This window comes from Aythya ferina, assembly GCF_964211825.1.
Source record: "Aythya ferina genome assembly, chromosome: 11".
Taxonomy (NCBI): Eukaryota; Metazoa; Chordata; class Aves; order Anseriformes; family Anatidae; genus Aythya; species Aythya ferina.
The window spans coordinates 3,833,259-3,852,782 of NC_140307.1; the positions used below are offsets into that span (position 1 = coordinate 3,833,259).

Consider the following 19,524-nt stretch of genomic DNA (forward strand, 5'->3'; position numbering starts at 1 on the left):
AACTGTTTGATGTGTTACAGTTCTCTTGTATTTCAGAAAACAAACAAAAAGCAAAAACAAATCAAAATCTACCTAAACATTAATAATAAAAACATGACATAGAAAATGTAAAGCTATGCAGATTTTAAGATCAAAGCGTTTTATTTCCTGAAAGTACTGATATATAATTGATCAGTTTGGGAGCACAGACTTTTCCAGACACAAAGTGGAAACAAGGAATAAAGCCCTGTTCATGTGATATATGCACCTGACTGATCTGAAACTGTATTCTTGAGAGCATTACATGGCAAATCAGAAGCGGAAGGGAAGATATTATGAAAAGAAAAAAAAAAGGTAGTTACCGAGTAGGTCAGATGTACTAGATAAATCTGACAGAAAACTCGTATCTACCCAATGGAAAATTAAATGAATGAAAGCTACAGAAAAAAAACAGAGAAGGGTAGAAAAGTTGGGGCTCAAATACTTCTGGTCTGCTTGCATCACTCTCAAAAAAAGATTAGAAGGAATACACAGCTGAAGTCCAAAACGTTCACTCTTCCAAATTATCACATCAAGTCACACCCCGCATAGCTTCAACTGGTTACGTCACTTCATTTTAGCCGTATCACAGGGCACGCCACCTCTCCTCTTCAAAATACTGTTCCCTGTCCGCGTGACAGGGCAGAACAGGACTAGAGATTGTTAACCTGCACACAGGCAGGGAGACAAGGCTTAAAGTATTTGCACCAGGGTCAGAAAGCAATCAACCAGGTTCAATGGCAAGGCAAAGCACCAATCTTATATTTCCTCAACAATTAAACACTTGAGCAAAACAAAGTTTGGCAATAAAAGTAACATTTGCTGCTAAAACAACTGCCTAACAAAGTCCTCCAGACAACAATTGAAACTTGTAATTTAACCTACAGGTATCAGCTGAAGAACTGAAAACAAATGGAAAAACACAGCACTCACTGGAATTTATTTTTTTATATATATATATTATTTTCCATATTTTTCCCTAAGGAGCCGGTGGAAATTCTACTCTGCAGAATTAAGCCCCACAGTTAAAACTGACACCTCTCAGAGCCAGGCACCCACTCGGTCAGGTCTAACAACAACACAGTAGAACTACCACCACCAGCCAACCACTATCAGCACCACGAGATCTGGATCTGCTCAACAGAAGCCTCTGTCACAGAGTCCTAAGTGAACCAAAACCCTGAGCTCACCAGCTCTCATGATCTGTGAGGGCCGACTGAGCCAAAGCTTTCTTCTCCCAGCAGAAGCATTGATCTGAAGCACAGACAGATTCTGGAGCTACAAGTTTTACTGAAAGCCTCAAACTTCATTTTAGTCTAATTGTCTAATTTAAGTATTAAAAAAAAAAAACAACGCTTTTTTTCCTTATAAAAAAATGACTGATGTAAATTTGCTATAACAGAGTTTCAGGCCTACTCCAGAAGGCATTTTATGCCAGTTTTGATAGACATTTTATAAAGCAGTTTCTGCTAAATCAAGAACCTTGAGAATCACGCATTCTCACAACACAAGAAAATGACCAAACCACATTTAATAAAGAAACAAAGTAAAAGTTGGCTGGTGCTGGCTGTCACTTGTTTTACTGGAATGTATCAGTTTCAGTAATTTTCTGCTAAAGACATGAACAAGAGCTGAAACAGGAATTCACAGCTACAAACCACACGAGACCATGTGATAAGACATGCCCCCCTCCAAATGCAGGTGCACTGCCACCCACTTCTCACTCACAAATAGTCATAATTGAACTCACTCAGTCTCTCAAACACTTAACAGATGACAAATTCAACTCTTAAGAAACGTTCTCCATTAAGAAACAGCTTTGTCCTCTTTAGGGACTACAATTAAGCGCACTTTGTGACACCACGGATTTTAAAGCAGTAGGGATAAAACCAAAGCAAATACTTTCTCTCCGTGGGTATCCTAACATGTCATTGACTTGCACAGCTACACTAAACTAACTAGTTTAAAGGTAGCCTGCATATATTTATCTACACAAATTGCAGTCACACCTTTAATCACAATATAGCTTTACCTTTGATCTAGGAGGGGATCTGAGCAATTCCAGCTAAACAGACTAAAAGACTATTTTCCTGAATTTGGTTTCTAATCTTAAAGACAGATCTAATTAGTAATATTTTTCCCATCATACGTTCTCGAGCAGAGTAGCTCAGCAAGTCTTTCAAATGTGAGCATTATTAAGATAAGCCTGTGCACGAAATGCAGATAAGGCCTGTGAGCCTGTAACATGTCTGAGCACACGGCACAGACCTACCGGACGCACCGCTCCCTTGGCCACCAGCATGCCACCAGCGCTCCCTGCACTTGTGCTCAAACCCTGGAAATCCAGGAGAGCATCTCAACACACTGGGACATTCAAGAGTGGCAGTTACGTGCATTAGACTGAAGAGCTGAGTTCATTATTTATTGCAGCTCTCTCACAGATACGCATAGTTGTGCAATGCAGGATTGTAGAGACCTTCTCTAACCAATGATAACCCAGTCAGGTATCACTCAGATAAATTATTTGTTGTGCTCATATTGTCTCCCTAAAATAAGAGTTAGACAATTTAAGATGGAAAAAAAGACAAAGACTGCTATTCAAGTAAGTTTTCTAATCCGTGAAGGAGAAGAAAGTTCTGTACACACATACAGAGGGACCACTACAACCTGGTAGCTTTTTTGTTTTTTATTGCCAAACACAGCTTTACACTTTTTTTTAAACACAGCTCCAGAAGTTTTTGCTAAGGCAACTTGTATCTTGACTATAATGTAGCCAACACGCTGCATTATAAGGAAGACAACAGCAAGATCTGACTAATGTGTTTAGAAGAAAACACATTCACTGCCATGGGAACCCTGTCAGAATTCTCCAATGTTTCAAGTAGTCCAAAGGATGCGTTTCTGTGCTAGACTTCCTCTTCTAATAATCTCTGTACTAATCCTTCAGACACAAACATTAATACTGTAACAAGCACACATGCACTGAGGACAGCTTACAGTATTTTCATTATAGATGTAACAGGCACAAGAAAACACTGTAGAAATAATACAGGAAGAGAATCTCCACCACCTACATCATCAGTACAGCCAAGGGTTTAGCCACAAGAGCAAAACAAGTTCACTGCAATCTCACTGTAATTACAGTTAATGACTGTAGGAGAAACAACGAAATATAAAAAAAAAGAAACCAAGCATTTCAAAAGATGTACTAAATTCACAGTCCAAGCTGCCTTCACCTAATCTGGTCTAGAATTATAACCAGAACAATTTTGTTTTGACCTAAGTGAACCATACCAACATGATGGCCATCCCAAGCTTTTGTGAAGTACAGTCGTAACAGGAAGGAATCAAGTTCTACCTCCCAACCTTCAGATTTATTGTAACTCTAGCTGTATACAGCAGACCGCCAGCAAAACAAAACTGAGCTAGTTTACAAATAAACTACCTTCAAGATTTCTTAAGTTGCTGCAATTTACAGGAAAACCTCAAACAATCTTGCAGCACACACAAGACTTCAACGCACACAATAATGCTTAAAACCGTTTTTCTCACTTCCTGGGTGGAAAATACTGTATAAAATTTACCTGTCACATGGGCAGTAGTAGTAAATCAAATTCTCCTAATAATGTTTGAGTTTCACTTCCAGGTGGATTTTTTTTTAATTGCTTGTTAGAATCCAAGTTAGTCTTTCAATAGGAGCCGAGGTAGCAAGTACAAATTCAACTACTACCTAAGAAAGCATTTCTACAAGTTTTGTTACAGGGCCTGAGATCAAAAATCAGGACCCAAACTTGTCAGTGCAGAGTTTTTAGTCTCCTGAATGAGCAGATTTATCAAACCAAAAACACAATAAATGCTCCCTAAAAATCATTTTACATGCTGAAATAATGGAACATTTTCTGCTTTCAATCCAGAGCCGCCAGTATTTGTTTCCCCAACATCAGCTAGTAACGATCTAAGCATTTAACCAAATGACTACGTGTATCAGACTAAGAGCTGAAATCAGATTTTAATCAACAAAAAGCTGGGCAACTTGGCACATAATTTTGCTTTTTCTCAACTTCAGAAAGAGGTACTCTTCTACAGAGATCAAAATTAAACACATTCCAGAAATCATGAAATAAAGCACATGACAAACAGCATATTGAATGTATTTCATATCAAGTTCCTTCTCATACATAATAAGAAAGAAGTATTCTAATCCCTCAAATCATGTAGCAACTACAAAGACAACTGCAGCACAAGCTCTTCCAAAAGCACGCATTTTAAATGCTTACTTTATCGTTCAGAATCAATATAACTATAAGCCGTTTTTCCTTGCCCATATTTGTTTTTTGTAAGGAAACTGTAATGGAAAAGGCAAGCTAAGAATTGTAGAAGGCAATCAAACTTGGATACATAGTCCCAGGTAAGCTGATAGATTAATGGTAGGATACTTCAAAATGTAAAGGTCTGAGACCAGAAATACTTGTAACTTCAAAACAAGAAAGCACTTGAGCTAAAATTAGAAAGGCTCACTCCCTCTCAAAAGTAAGAGTTGATAAAGCAAGCTACAAATACAAAAAACAACCTCAGCAAAGAGATATCTGAGGAACTGTCTGTCTATTAAATTCTATGTTGATTGTATCTTTGTTGAAAGAATTTTTGAAGTGATCCCTCCTAGTTACTTTAACTTTCATTACAAAGTCCTGAAGAAAACCATCTGTAAATACACAGGTGAGCCGAAACGTTCACATTCAGGACCCTGTTACAGCTTTGAAAGACTCTCACCTACTCCTTCCTTCCTTCCTCCCCTGTGGCCCAAATGCCTACTTACCTATGAGTGCCCGATGCCTGCTGGGCTGGCTGTCTCTTTCCTGGTCCAACACTGCTACCAGATCAGACTGTTTTAGGATAAACTAATTATGCCAGTGCAGCACGTTATAAGCCATTATGATTAAAAGAGAAGAGACCATTAAAAATTAAAAGCAGTAAAGCACAGATAGGTCAGAGGCAAAAACTGTGATCTCAGCTACTGAAGATAAGAAGCCTGGAGGATTCCTCATCAGATAGCAACACAGAATTGTAGCTGGGAGAGTGACTTCAGATATCCAAATACTTGCTTTATCCTGCTTCTAACAGATTTAACAGGCACAAAAGGAACTTCACATGAAGGGCTGTTGTTCCTTAGGCCTTCAGAAAATTAGTAATCCAAGCCTGAGAAGAACAGCATACTATGATCTCTGTGGCTTGCTCGTAGGCATTATCTGCACTCATTAAGACAGACAGCTACAGAAACAAATAGATGCCTTAAATGAAACAGGTCCGAAGAAAAATCCTTAGCTGATGAGTACGTTGTACCAGGTTTTCAAGAAGTTTATCTGATCATCTTCTCATTAACATTTCATCAGAAGAATGTATGATGGAAAAGCAGGTTGAAACGTCTTTTGAGAACTAGTCAGCCAGTATCTTCAGGAACACCGTGGTAGGTTTTGATACTGCACAATTCAGCCTTAAAAATACCATGCTAAGAAAACAGTATCCAGGAAGCCCTCAATAAAACACAGATACGAGCTTTACATACAGGGGGTGAGGGGAGCGAGGATTTTAATGAAGTTATCAGTGTCTCATAAGAACAAAACAAGATTTCCCTTCCCTTAGCTGCTCCTTTTCCTTGGCAGGGAGGAGGAGCGCAGGGAAGATTATGCACGTGGCACAGAAACAGAAATCCGAATGGTTTCTAGACAAACAGGTCTTCTGCCTTTCTTTCATGCAAATAACCTCCTGTTCAGGACATAACCCCCATCCCCAGGACACAAGCAGAAGCAAAGCAAACTGCTGTCCAGAACTGGTATAAAACCATCATACACAATTATGGTCCAAAGTCTGACAAGGGAAATAGCAACGGAGGACAGGCAGTAGTGATCGCAAGCCATTGAGCTCAAATTCTAGATCACAAGAAGCAAATCCTATGTTGCACACAGAATCCCCAAACCCTTACGGTGTTCTGCAGATGGCATCCTGGCCAGGTTCTCTGGTTAAGAGATCACACATACTTTACTAACATCCTTCCATATACTTTTAAGCAGGCATGATCAAACTGAAGATCTGTTAAGATTTAACTTCTCTGACTGAATGAATCACAGCCTACTACGACATTTAGGTCAAATCAAGCACACTAAAAGCAAGGCAAAATAAGAAACCGAAGGCACGGTTTGAAGTGGTCCTACCTTTACGAGTTTACTTCCATAAAATCAAATAAAAACTCCTCAGAAATAAGAGTTTACTTATCTAAGAAAGAATTATCAATAATGGCAGTAAAATCTTGAAGAAGGACCTATCACTAACAGCCTTTTCAACCTCCTTGAATAAAATGTGATTGCTTTGGCCCAGTCTAATCTTCCTCATTGATAGCTTCTGATTTATTTGGCCAGTTTCAACCTAGTGCAGCAGTAAAATATCAATTATTTTTAAGAGTTTATGGAATGCTCCAGAGATTTGGACTTGGCGATTGCACACACCCCAAGTGAAGCATCTGCGGCAATGTGAGAGGCAGCAGCTCCTGCTGGACCACTCGAGCAGGCAGCAGCCACCTCTACCCAGCCCAGCTACAGCTAGCAGCCATTTAAGATAAAGAATTTAAGAGAAATGCACTGTACACAAAGAAAGTTCTGGAAGATCAGGGAATAATAGAAGAAAATTAGAAGTTCTGCAAGTTTTGTTCCTTGCAAAACCACTACCTTACTATTTTGTTTAGGCTAGGTTTAAGTTTAGCGCATGTCATACTGGGTAAGTAACGAGGTAACTCCAGTTTCTGCAGGCCACGTTTTAACATCATCCATAAAATGGGCTGTAATAGACAGAACAACAATTTTAATACAGACATTCTCTGTGTCCTTCCCTCTTCCCCATACCATGGGGCATTTGCTCCTGAGCAACACAGCCATGATGCTGGAAGCCTTTCATCTCACAAAATCACACTCGTTACACTTGCTTAGCGCCGATATTGCCAATACAGTCCACAGATCTTTTAATGCCTTCTGTCTCCTCCTAGACAAAAAAATCAGAAGGTAAAGACAAAAAAAAGGCAGCGAAACCCAAGAGCACCTATCGCTAACATCAAGCCGGCTGTAGCCCAAACTTGTTCTGAAGCACGTCCTTCAGCCCTACACCAACACACGATGGCTAGGCTCATTCAGAAGCTCAGGCAGGACCCCAACTGCTGCACAAGCATGTTTGGATCACCAGAGGGTGCTGCAGGGGCTCCTAACATGACTACGCAGTACTTTGGGCTGGGATCATGAACACTGGGCAAGTCCTTTTCTTCATTTTTAAAAACGGGTATTTTTTTTTTTTTTTTTAATTTTTTTTACCTGGGCCTCTTCATACTCAAAATTTCAATCCCCTTTTGAATGACTATATGCAGTTATTTTCTGAAAGAATCTGGTCCAAGTTTTTATATAAGCATCTTGTGCTAGTGCACAACAGCGCTCACTGTAAATACTCACGCGCTTGACAACAGGTTTCGTAGACTAATCTAGGCCAGCCTCCAAAGCTAACTAAAAAAGCAAGCATGTCACTGTTAGGCTTAACGTGACAGTTACAGGACTCCGTAGATTCCCCTTATGCTTTTGCTGAAGAGACAAACAGAAAAAAAGACTGCAACCCACTGATCTAGAAGGCTGGCATACAGGGCACGCCAAAAGTACCTGCATACGGATTTACAAGGAGCAGCTAGCGGGGAACTGCGGGCTGTCAGGTTTGATTTCACCTCACTGTGAATCCAAGGCCACTGCATAGATATAAGCACGTAAAAAAAAAAAAAAAAAAAAAAAAAAAACACACACAACTAGGAGTCACCAGGAGCATCTTTCAGCATGAAAGGACAGTGATAGCATTTGACATGGTCAGCTCTTACGTAGCTCTATTTCACTGCTCGAACAAATTATTTGTCTTTGAAAGGGCTTTCCCTATATTTTCATAAAGGAGCTAAATGACTCCAGCATTCACAAACATCAAATCATTTATGTCTTAAAATCCAAAAATTTCTATCATTTCAACATCACATTTTGTCAGTTCCTTGAAGCTACTGAATTAGCAGCATGAAGCAATAAAGAGAAACTTTGACCACTAGATTCTTTTTCAAAGGAAAACAAAACATTATTTGACAAGCGTGTTATGGTAACTCTTGCCATTGCCACCCTCCCCTCACATTTCAACCCACAGTAAACCCATGACAACTGAAGAACTTGAATGTTTCTGTGGCCTCCATTAAGAACAAGCATGCTGTATTTCTAGCCAGTTATGTAACATGGGTTTGGTCAAACAGCAAAAATATGCTCAAAACATCGGTTCATTTGGCTGATAACTCCCCACTACTTTTTGACAGCAATCCAGGTTAGCATTTGTGACAAAGACAACAATAACCACCTACATAAAACTGAAAATTGTTCTTTGATACGCAGCACTGTTACTACATGCTCTACATCCTCCTTGTGAATTTTCAGAGCATTTGTGTTACGAAGTAGAGCTGCTGCACAACACCCCACGTTCCACACCTCCAGTATGCAGTGAATACCTGCCTCCACCTACTGCCACATCTCTCTCCAGTCAGCCATGGTTTTGCCTCCTTCCCTCAGATTTCTTTTAATTTAGCACTTCTTTGTGGTAACCATTGATACCTTTACCGCTGGCACTTTTTTCCATAGTTGAGCCCAACATCAAAGCAGACATCTTAATGTATGTTTCAGTAACAAAGGAAGACACCACCATTTACCATGCTAAGAACAAAGGTAAGGAGAACGAGAGGACCAAAAAGGGAAAAAAAAACAAAACAAAAAAAGCGCCCTGGTTCTCTGAAAGAAACAGAACAGAGAGGGTATCAAGGAGTCTCAAAGGAAATTCTTCTGCAATCCAAAACTTTAACTCCCAAAAGCCGACTAGCCAAGCTAATAAGTGCATCATCCAACCCAGACTAACAAAGGTAATTTTACAGCCTACAGGCACAAAAAAAATAGGAAAAAGCAACTTCCCTTTCTGCACACACCACGTGAAATACTGTATCTCCTGCCATACCTTTTACTTTCCCTTCATTTACCCTGAAACAAAGTGGCTTCTGAGTGCAGATTTAAGACATCCTGTTTGCAATTAAAACCTCATATTACTACACATAAATTTTAACACCTTCAAGGAAAAATATTCAATTGCTCAAAAGTTTAGTTTATTACCCTCACTGTGTGATAGCACAACATGAGCACAGTGATGAGGGAACATCCAATTTTCTTAAATATTCTTGGCAGACTCAGTGATTTGAAAGCTCACAATGGAAAAAGCACCGTTTCTGAACTGCTACACAGACCAGCTTACTAGCACTCATTCTTGTCAGCTTACAGTTTTTAAAACAGGATGCATGCAGTCATATCAGGAAGAGGGCAGTTGCTGTGAAAGAATGATACCAAAAAAAAGACATCCTTAATGTTGATAACCTCAATGCTTCTGAGCTATGCTATAGAAGTTTTCCACACTACTAAGACCACCAATGAAATACAGTTCAAAAAATCTGGAAAAAGATGCTCGCTTTCAAGTACCATCGCTTTTCTTTGATACATGAGGAAAGAGAAGCCCTCATTGCAATTATTCCTACTTCTTTCTCAGCCTCCTCAAGTATTAAAAATTTTGCACAAGCAAAACAAAAAGCAAAAAAAAGACTCACTTCACCCTGACACCTATCAGTGGTCCCTAACAGACCCTTCACCAAGGCAAGTCTGTTCTGCATTTTAAGACCTCTCACTGTGCGCTCATGCACGCATCCCTCCCTCAAGGTTCAACTGAGGTTGAACCCGGTTGTTTATTCTCTCCTTTTAAAATTATAGTTCTTCCATACCCATCTTTTTACACTTGCAAAGTGTTTCTATACATTATACATATAATGGATACCAAAATTATCACCTCTGAATCCTTTCTCTCAGCTCTCTATGCCAGGTTCGTCATGAAAGCAATGTTTAAAGCATTAACAAAGCAGTTATAGATGTGCTTACGTAATTATATAGGTAAAAGTTTAATAATTTATTGCCCTTGAGCTTCTAAACATCATAAATCATCACAGAAAATAACAAGATCAGGCCTATGTATATTGCTATAGCACTCAATGTTGAGACTGACCACAGCTTGCAAACATTAGTACATGCAGCATGACAACGCACCCACTCCTATGCATCCTCACAGGTCTGTGGTTAGCTTTCAAACAATAAAAATAACCTTAGTCCAATCCATGCAATCCCAAATTACAATACTGGAAGCAATCTGGTTTTCAAATAAAGGCTAAGTTTCAAAAACTCTTGCAGGGATTTAAAGGAAATGGAAAAAAATCCTCCTCCCCTAGTCACTGTCATACAAGTACCAAAAGCAAAGATACACCCATTCCACCTTTTTAGGGCATCTCCAACCACTACAGTGAAGAAAAACACATTTTTCTCACAATTATTTAGTTCTTTAAATCACCTTTATACAACTACGTTCAGCTGCTAACTCCTAACACTACTTTTAACTTAATATGCTTACAATAGGCTGTAACAATATTTAATAGTTCATAACGAAACCCCTACTGGGCACAAATCAATACAAAACGCACTCTCAAGTCTTTGGGTTGGTCCATAAGGACCTCAGCAGAATAGAAAATCTCTTCAGGGACAGAGATGAACGTAACTGGGACACCTACCCAATTAAGCACCAGTAGGAATTCGAATACACCTTCCATGAAACAATGTTAATAATTCCTTAAACAATAATTTCACAGAGTAATGTTAATTCCATTAAAAACAGTTCAATTAATCATGCTCTCATTAAGAAGGATGTGTTTTCTTCTCATCACATGGGCACACCTGTACTGTTACAACAAGGGGCTAACAAGACCCAAGTGTTTCCTACAGAAAAGGTTCCATGTTCCTCTGCATCAAAGTTCTGAGGAAAGACCAGCCAGAAATCTAAGGAACCAAGCTGTCTTGCAGGAGAGTAATTCCCCTTCCATATCAAACGTAAGTTATTTTTCCAGATTTAACTTGAATGGGTGTTTCTTTAGGAATTTTCTCACAGAACCATTAAATATAAGTTTAAACGAGAGCATTCACTAACAAAAATAAGGAGTACCTCAATGCGAAAGAAAAAAAAAAAAAGACTTTCTTTCAATTCCATAAGCGGTAACTTGAAAGAACAAGTGTTAAAACAGGAACGCATGAGGTGAGGGGGTGTAAGAGGTAGCGACCTAGATCAGCTGCTTACTTTACAATGAAGCAGACAGCACTGCTGCAGACTACCAACTTCACCCTCCATAGCAGTATTTATTAGCTGGTTCCCTATCACAGAGCACAGAACTAACGGGGGGAGGTGTGACTGTCATATTACACAGCAGAAGCCTGTCTTTACCTCTTAATGATGCCATTTTGTTAATTTATTAGATACTGTAGCAATGATATAAAATCTATTTTGATTAGCTGACCTCCCAAAAAATGTCTGATCTCTTTTTACTGGAAGATCGATACGATTAACTTTGGGAAAAAAGCAAAAGAAACAATGTCTTGCTGTAATCTTACAAACTGAACAAGACACTAAAAGCACTTTATAAACTTCCAGGAAAAACGTCATCTAGATTTAAATATTTCAGGACCTGAATAAAAGCTCCAAAGGCGAGGTCATTTTGTCTGATAGGAGACAGAATTAAACTACGCCCCCGCTCAGTGCCACTTCAGTAACATATTGCCTGCTTAACTCAAATATTGGGTGCATCTGCCTTCCAATGCTAGCAGCAAAGCACACAAGAAAACAAAATACAAAGGAGGAACGATGCATTTATTTTCTCTGGTTCCTTTACTGAATAAATGAAATCTGAATGCAAGACACCAGAACTCCCCCATATTATCATGGGCTGAGATTCTGACTTCTGTTCCATGTGATCGATTAAAGAACACATTATTAAATACATGAAATAATATGTTTTTCAAAAATAAGAAGTGTGAATAAATAAAGCCACTTTGTGCATTAAGAAGCTACACAGCATTTACGTCAGCACACGCTGTTCAAATTAAAGCCAAGTAAGGGTGGTTTCAATGAGAAGGAAAAGCAAGTCCCAGTGCTAAGGCCTCCAAAAATAAAAATTCAGGTTTTAGTAAGGTGAATAAAATGTGATGACTTAGATTTTTAGAAAACGTTTTTTGTTTTTGTTTTTTAAATCAAGCTGAAACACACAAGCATCTCACATGCAAGGCATAACGAGCCACACATTACGAAACTGAAATATTCCTTATTCAGACAAACAACTAAGTTCACAAACTACTCCAGCTTTTCCCATTTCCAGTGCTGTCCGACACTACTTCCACGGCAGCCAGAAGTAACCAGCTGCTGTGTTTGCTGTGCCTGCAGGACGGAGGGAGGCAAGGAAGTATGGCATTGTTTACAGCCTTGCAGGCTGCTTCTGGTCTCTGAAGCAGCACTTAGGCCCTGAATACTCAGAATGACATCAACAGGTTATCTGAGAAACTTGGCTAACTTTCTAAAATAAACCCTGCAAAAGCTTTGCTGCCCACAGTAACCAGTTTAAGGTAAACCGCATTCACTTCGACTCAAATAAGGTTTCTAAGTAAGACAGGTCTTCTGCCACACTAAGCTGTTTTATTCTCCAGAATTATTTCAAGTTTCGATCCCTCCAAGTCTTTCCTATATTATTAGTCCAACCTAACTCAATTCCACAGATCAGCTCACTTAGCTTCTTTCAGTGTTCATTTATTTCTTCTTCTGTTCCACAGCAGAAGAAAATAAGGTTCCATGACATTACAGTAACCTAAATCCAGATACCTAACCATAAGCAAAGCGTTCTGTGGACCCACTCACAGACGTGAAATATAATTACAATTTCTTAAATACACACTTAAACAATAGAGCAAAACAAACAAATGTGCAAGCTAAAGACTAACATATTTCTTCCACAGTTTACAATCTGGGAATGCCTCCTCCCAAATAAAACATAAGAAATACTAGAACATTATAAGTGGTTTAAGATGGGCTGCGCTGGCAGAAAAAGAGCCTGCCATCTACGCTAAAATTGCTCCAAAGGAGACCCCATCCCTCTCACTGAAGGATCCTTCTCTCTTCTCGTTTACTAATGACACTCTTCTACTACTACTGGTGGACTATGTCAACTGCACATTTAGAACAGAAGTACAGAGAGAGAGAGAAAGAAAAAAAAAAAAAACTAACAAGGGCACCAGGGTATTTTCCTTGCCAAATTCCAGACCGACTGCCCTCAAACACAAGACCCTCTAACTGGGTACCGCTGTTTGGACACCTTACCATCAAGACTTTTTTTTTTTTTTTTTCCCTTTTTCTCATTTTTGTACTGCTAGTCCAACAAGCACAGAATTTTAAAAATACCACTTGGCAGTTACGCCCTTTAGAAACCCAAAGTGTTAAAATTGCATCCTTCATTACAACTCGTCTAAATTATGTAAGAAACCCCATGATTTTGCACACCTTCCAGCACTAAATGAAAAAAATAGTTTAAAAACTCATCTCATGGTTCTCCCCCAAATGGAAACAGATGGGAAAGAAACAAGAATTGCGTTCTTACATGGAAAAGATACACAGAGATTTTAAATAAAATATACAGGATAGAATATTTAGCTGTTGCCACTTTTGTGCAGGTTGTTTAAGCACTAGCTATCGATAAACCAACAGAAACAGCTATAAAAATGTAGATACCTAGATCCTAATAGCAAAAGACTTGCATAATTAACAATATTGTGTCGACAGTTAACATAATGAAGTTTGAACGCTTACAGCCTCCCTTACGCTACATCAAAATTTCCCAGATTTTGAAAAGCATTTTAAAGAAACGCTGCGCATATTACCAATTCCATACCAAAAGCAATATTTTTTCCTTAGTACTACTTACAAATTATTCCTTTCAGTTGCCTCTTCGCATTCCCACAAGCCCCTTCCTCCCTCCCACTCCCGATATATTCGGTCCCAGCGACACGATGATTTTTACGCTGAGTGTAGGAAAAAAACAAAACAAAACAAAAAAAAACCACTCTTCTGAGCTTGTCATATTTCCTCCAGAAAACTCCTGCTTTTCAACTCCGAAATTCATTACCTGTCAAGCGGTTCGCTACCATAATTCGCGAGCGATTCCCTTCCCTCCGCCACCCAGCATCTCAGAGGCAGCCGAAACCGCGTCCGAACTCCCCCCAACTCCGGGCACCTTCCCGGGCAGCAGCGGAGCAGCCTCGCCCTCCTGCCTTGTGCCGGGGGCGGCTTCGCAGACCCCGCGGGCAGCGCCCCGCTCCCTGCCTCCCTCCCTCCTTCCTTCCTCCGGACACGACCCCCCCCCCTTCCCCTCCAGCCCTCCCCTCACCGCGGTGCCCCCCCCGGCCGGTCCCTGCCTCCCCTCCCGTCCCCCCCCCTCCCAGGCGCTCCCCGCCTCACCCCGCGGACCCCCCGGGTGGCCTCGCAGCCGGACAAAAGGCGCTGCCCCTCGGCGAGGAGCCTCGGCCGCCCCTCGCTAAGGCCTCGCCCTCTCCTCACCGCCCTGCCCTGCCCGGGCAGGCCCCGGGGGGGATCGCGGCGCCCCGCGGCCCGGCCTCAGACCCCCCCCCCCCCCTCCGTGACAGGACTGACAGGACCGGGGACCGAGGCCAGGCCCCGGGGGCCTCCCCCTTATCCCCCCGCTTCCCCCTGCCGCCGCCCGGCCGCTCCCCGTCCCCCCGAGCCCCGCTCACCCGCCCGCGGCCCCTCGCCGCCCGCCGCCGCCCCGCCGCCCGCGGAGCCTCCTGAGGAGCCGCTGCCGCCGGCGCACGGATCCTCTCGGGCGCTATTTTTGGGAAAGGAGGCCCGGGCGGGCCGGAACTACTTTCCCCCGCCGCTCTCCCCTCAGAGCCGCAGCGCGCAGCGCGCTCCCCGAGGTATCCTGCCGCGGGCCCCGCCCGCCCGCCCCGACGCGGGGCGCTCAGCAGGGGGCGGCGCGGCGGGGGAGGCCGAGGGGAGGCTGCGGGGTGCCCGCGGCCCTCGGCGGGGCCGGCGGCGGCCCGGTGGATGGGGCCGGCATGGGCGGATTACTTTGTGTCGCCGCGGGGGAGCGGCCGGCCCCGCGTCCTTGGCCGCCACCCCCGTGGCGCGGGGCCGCCCGCCGATAGGGCAGCGCGGCCGGGCGGAGGGGGGAGGCGGGGCTAGCGAAACGTGGAGGGTCGGAGTGACGGGAGGGGCGGCCAATGGGAGGGGAGGAGAGGGAACGGGCGGCCAATCAGCAGCGGAACGCGGTGCGGAAGGCGGCGGCCGGGCCCCGTGCTCCACAGTCTCGGCAGACGAGGCCCCCCCCCCGCCCGGCTCGGGCAGAGGATGACGCACGTAGGAAGCCCCGCCCCCGAGGAGGCGGCGCATGCGCGGAGCTGCAGCCCCGGTGCGCGCCCAGGTCCGGCGGCGCCGTGCCCAGGGGTTGCCTGGCAACGGCTGCGGCTCCGCGCCCCGCCCCGCCCCGCCCCGGCCGCGGCCATGTCAGGGCCCCGCCGGCACCGGGCCCCACCTCGGTCACCTCCGTTATCACCCCCTCAAGGGGCTGCTGGGGGGAAGGGGGCTTCGAGGAGGGAAAGAGAACTGGGAAATAGAACGTGTGAAATTTCTTCTCCTTCACAAAATGCTGGAGAATTACTCCAAAATAAAAATTTCATAACAAAACCAGTTAACTTGCCCAAAATCTGTGCTCTATAGGGCTTCTTCCTCACACGAAGTGGCTCAGACACAAACAGCTCTGCTCCGCGACACCAGAACCAAAGTGCTGCCTGTGGGAAAGAGACAGCAGCTGATGGGCTGTGGGGCTGGGAGGGCAGCTCCTGGGTCAGGTACAAGAAACAGCTCCAACAGGGTTAGAAAATAAGAAACACCAAGTGTGTTAACCACACCACTGGGTGGAAAAATGCAGATCCTCCAAGATCATTCCCTAAAAATGAACATAAATGGCTGCTGTCTGGTTGCAATTATTTAGCTCAACTAGAAACAGTAAATTTTCTGAGATCTGTGCCTTAAAGATCAGTATTTATAATTCACAGTTTACTTGGAATTTAAATACCTGTAAAGAAGTTGAACAACTTCTGAAGCATCCACCTTTCCTTCAAAGCAGCACCTAGGAAAGTGCAGGAGGTAAGAGAGAAATGACAACATGCAAATAATTCTCATCTATCGTCATGTTTCCGTGCTGATTGCTATTGACCTACAAGGAAGAGATTTAAGTACATACAGCTTTCTTGTATTTCTCAACACAAACAGTTCAATTGTCATTGATTTTTATATGAATACAGTTTATTCTCTTGTTCTTCACTACACCTACCATCCATAATATTTGCGAAGCTTAAGACTACAAAATCCTCTCATGAAAGCAATAAGCTTAAGTTCTAAAAGTCAGGGGAAGTCTGAATAAGACACAGAAGCAAGGCCTGAGCAAGGACTGCTGGTAATGCTCATTAATCATTTTCAGTATGTAATCATTTATTCTAAACTGGAAAAAAAAAAAAAAAGAGCAGGAAGGCAAAGAGATAAATAATTGGTTATAATCTGTCCTTTTCAGTGGCACTAGCAGAATAAGCATAGCATGTGTTGCTCCAGGGATTTTTCTATATGCCCTGCAAATGATAGTTAAGGGGTACAGAGTAGCATCTTTCACACTGAAATGCAGTCCTGTCTCAACTGAAACACTGCCCTGTGTAACAATCGAGAAAAGGAAGTGCAAAATATGGCATCCAATTGAAATTACAGATGTTGTTTTCCATACGCAATGATTTGCTGCTACATCTGCTTCTACAGCCCCCTCTTGGGACTGCTGGTGAAAAAGAATGGGTGGGAGGGAGGGCACAGATGTTCTCACGTCACAATAGCATAAATGAAAAATATCACCCCTTTGGGTGACACAAATAAAGCCGCAGAAGGATTTATATATCAAAACAACTAAAATCACTACATGACTTGACGGCCCTGCTCTGTGTTTGGTTTAATTTCCAGAACAAGTGCAAAGGCAAAACACACCTGGATAATCTAAAGGATGCAAAGCTGTAGGTGATTAAGGCAAATCCACGCTACAGAGAAAAAAAATACCATTTTTATAAGACCGATGAATTTCTGTCCATAGAAGCAGCAACATAACATGATTCCCACAGAGCATCACACTTGAGCGCCAATATGACAATTGAAAAAACATTTCAAGGATCTGCCAGGATCGCTCTTGAGAAATAAGGGAGCAACTGCTCAACACATTTCTGTCTGTCTTACGTACAACCCAGTGACTAAAGAGAACCACCTGAAATCTCTTCCCTTGGCCAAATAGTAGGCCAGTGTGATCTCCATTATATCCTATAAGGAGAAATAAACCCCCCAAAATAGGAAATAAAGACAACTGTAGGAAAAATAAAAGACAACAGTCTTAATTGTAACTAAATAATCTCACAATTGAATAGAATCACCATCCAGCAGTTTACAGTTTTTCCTTGCATTTCTATTCTAGTGCATTTCCTCCAACCCACTCAAGGTATTTTGGAGATGCTACCACCAAAGTTTTATCTGCTCTAACTTTTAACTTACATTGTGGAACCTTCCCACAAAACACTAGAGAGAGGTACCATGGCTACCCCTCAGACCTCCTTTTAAATGTTTCTTATATTCCAGAAAGCAGCTTTTTCATCATATATTCTAGAGAAAAATTCTTAGGTCTCATGCTTCTAAAAGTGAACTTTTTATTAAAGCATAATATGGGACTTTTAAAGCTATGGATAGGAGGAGTAGGGGCTATTACATGTATATAGCTTTTGCATATTTCTTAAACAATTAAGTTATCCTTCATAGGGAAGAAGGGTCTAAGAACAAGTTTTTACAAACAAGGTTTCTTAAAATCACAGCGTAGATTAATTCCTAACATTGTTTCACTTACAATGGTGGAAGTACCCTATGAATGAAGATGTTGTAAAGGGACTACTTTTTGCAACAAAACCAAATTGTATTCGCAGCATTTCAGGATGGGAACTTGCATTTGAAACAAAGGATATGAGAAGGGGGACTCCAACCTACAGGGCAGGAAGCCAGAGAGGAGCAGATAATGGTTCCTTTCCATGAATACTTCGGGCAACCCTGTTAACCCCATAACAACCACTTCAGTGCAGACACAGACTTTCCCTCTCCGAATGCTGGCTTGGATCAAACTCCTATGACCTCTCTCTGTGGTTGGGAGTATTGCTCTTACACTATTATTTGGCTCTGGTGCTCCACCAAAAACAGATATAATCAAGTAAAGATTTCCTTAGTTTAGTTAAGTCCAAGCTGCCTGACAATGCATGAATTAATTTCACTCAATCCATGTCATAAACTGCCCTCTGTAAACCGCTAATATTTCCACATCGTTATATGGTGCATTCAGTAATCTGATTGCCTTGGGAATATTTGTTTTTCCAGAACTTGTGGCCAAGGTACATAAGATTAGATCAGACACAGCTTGTCTAAGAATGCTGTAATGTGGGTGTACAGTATATTTGCTAGTTTGGAGTTACAGGTAAAAGTTCTCTTTCCAACTTTTCCAGCCTCGGGTTCAGACAACACTATCTGAAGGCGCCTGCTGCAGCATTTGGTACTTCTCCTTTTGCTTTGTTGCTGGCCCTCTAATACCACAGACAAACACGGAAAATATTTGTATTGCATGCCTCACTTACAGCATGGGTGATCCGTATCTCTGCAGAACTTGTGATATTTTCTAGGTCTTCACAATGACAGAATACAAGTCTCCCTGGGATTCACACTCTTCTGCTGGGTTTTTCTCACCATTCTGCATGTTAACATGAACCAACAGCTGGGTTTAAGAGACCTGATATAAATAGTAACATCATGCTGCAAGCAAGCTTCTTGGAAAGTTAAGAAAATATGTTATTTAATGCACTCTGACATTTGCTTTCCCTCTCCTATTCCTAAACTGCATTTCTGTAAACACCCACAACGACAAATGCAAAGAAGTTGACTTCTTCGCATAGACATAACAAGTGCTGCCTTGAGCCCAGGAGATGATATCCAGAACAGCTTACCTCTCTCCAGCCAGACAGCTGGCAAATTCTGCACAGTAGGAAAAGGAGTCGGGAGTGTGGATGGAAATTCCTGCTTCCAGCAGCATTCAAGATTACAACCTTCGGTATTTTATTTTCATGGTTGCTCTATGTTGCTTCAGAAACTTCCTGCTTTTGCCATATCTTTCCATTCATTAAAATTGCAGCTTGCAATTAAACATTCTGACATAACATAGCTGAGATTTTTTGGCAGCAGCCTTAACCAGAGGTTTTCAGAGTTTCCTGCAGACGGCTTTAAATTTTCATATCCTCATGAATGCTTGCCACCTTCTTTTAATAACTTGAAAAAATAAGCTTCTCTTAGGAACTTCATTGTTTCTGTATTTCCCCAGCGTTCATTTACTGCTTTTAGAAATGTGTCATGCACATGTATATTTATAGAGAGAGCAAA

The 19,524-nt window shown here is 42.1% G+C and overlaps 1 protein-coding gene across 8 annotated transcripts in view; it reads right to left on the reverse strand.

The window, feature by feature from the left end:
- MEF2A (myocyte enhancer factor 2A) overlaps positions 1 to 15,110 on the reverse strand; it is an 85,844-nt gene extending 70,734 nt beyond the window's left edge. For 2 of the 8 annotated variants that reach the window (XM_084531896.1, XM_084531894.1), the window contains exon 1: positions 14,766 to 15,109. The gene's annotated coding sequence lies outside the window, so the exon portion shown is untranslated. Of the gene's footprint in view, positions 1 to 14,140; positions 14,278 to 14,765 lie in introns of those variants that run through there. The other 6 variants (XM_084531895.1, XM_084531899.1, XM_084531892.1 and 3 more) reach the window with 5 other exon arrangements.
- Positions 15,111 to 19,524: the final 4,414 nt, after the last annotated feature.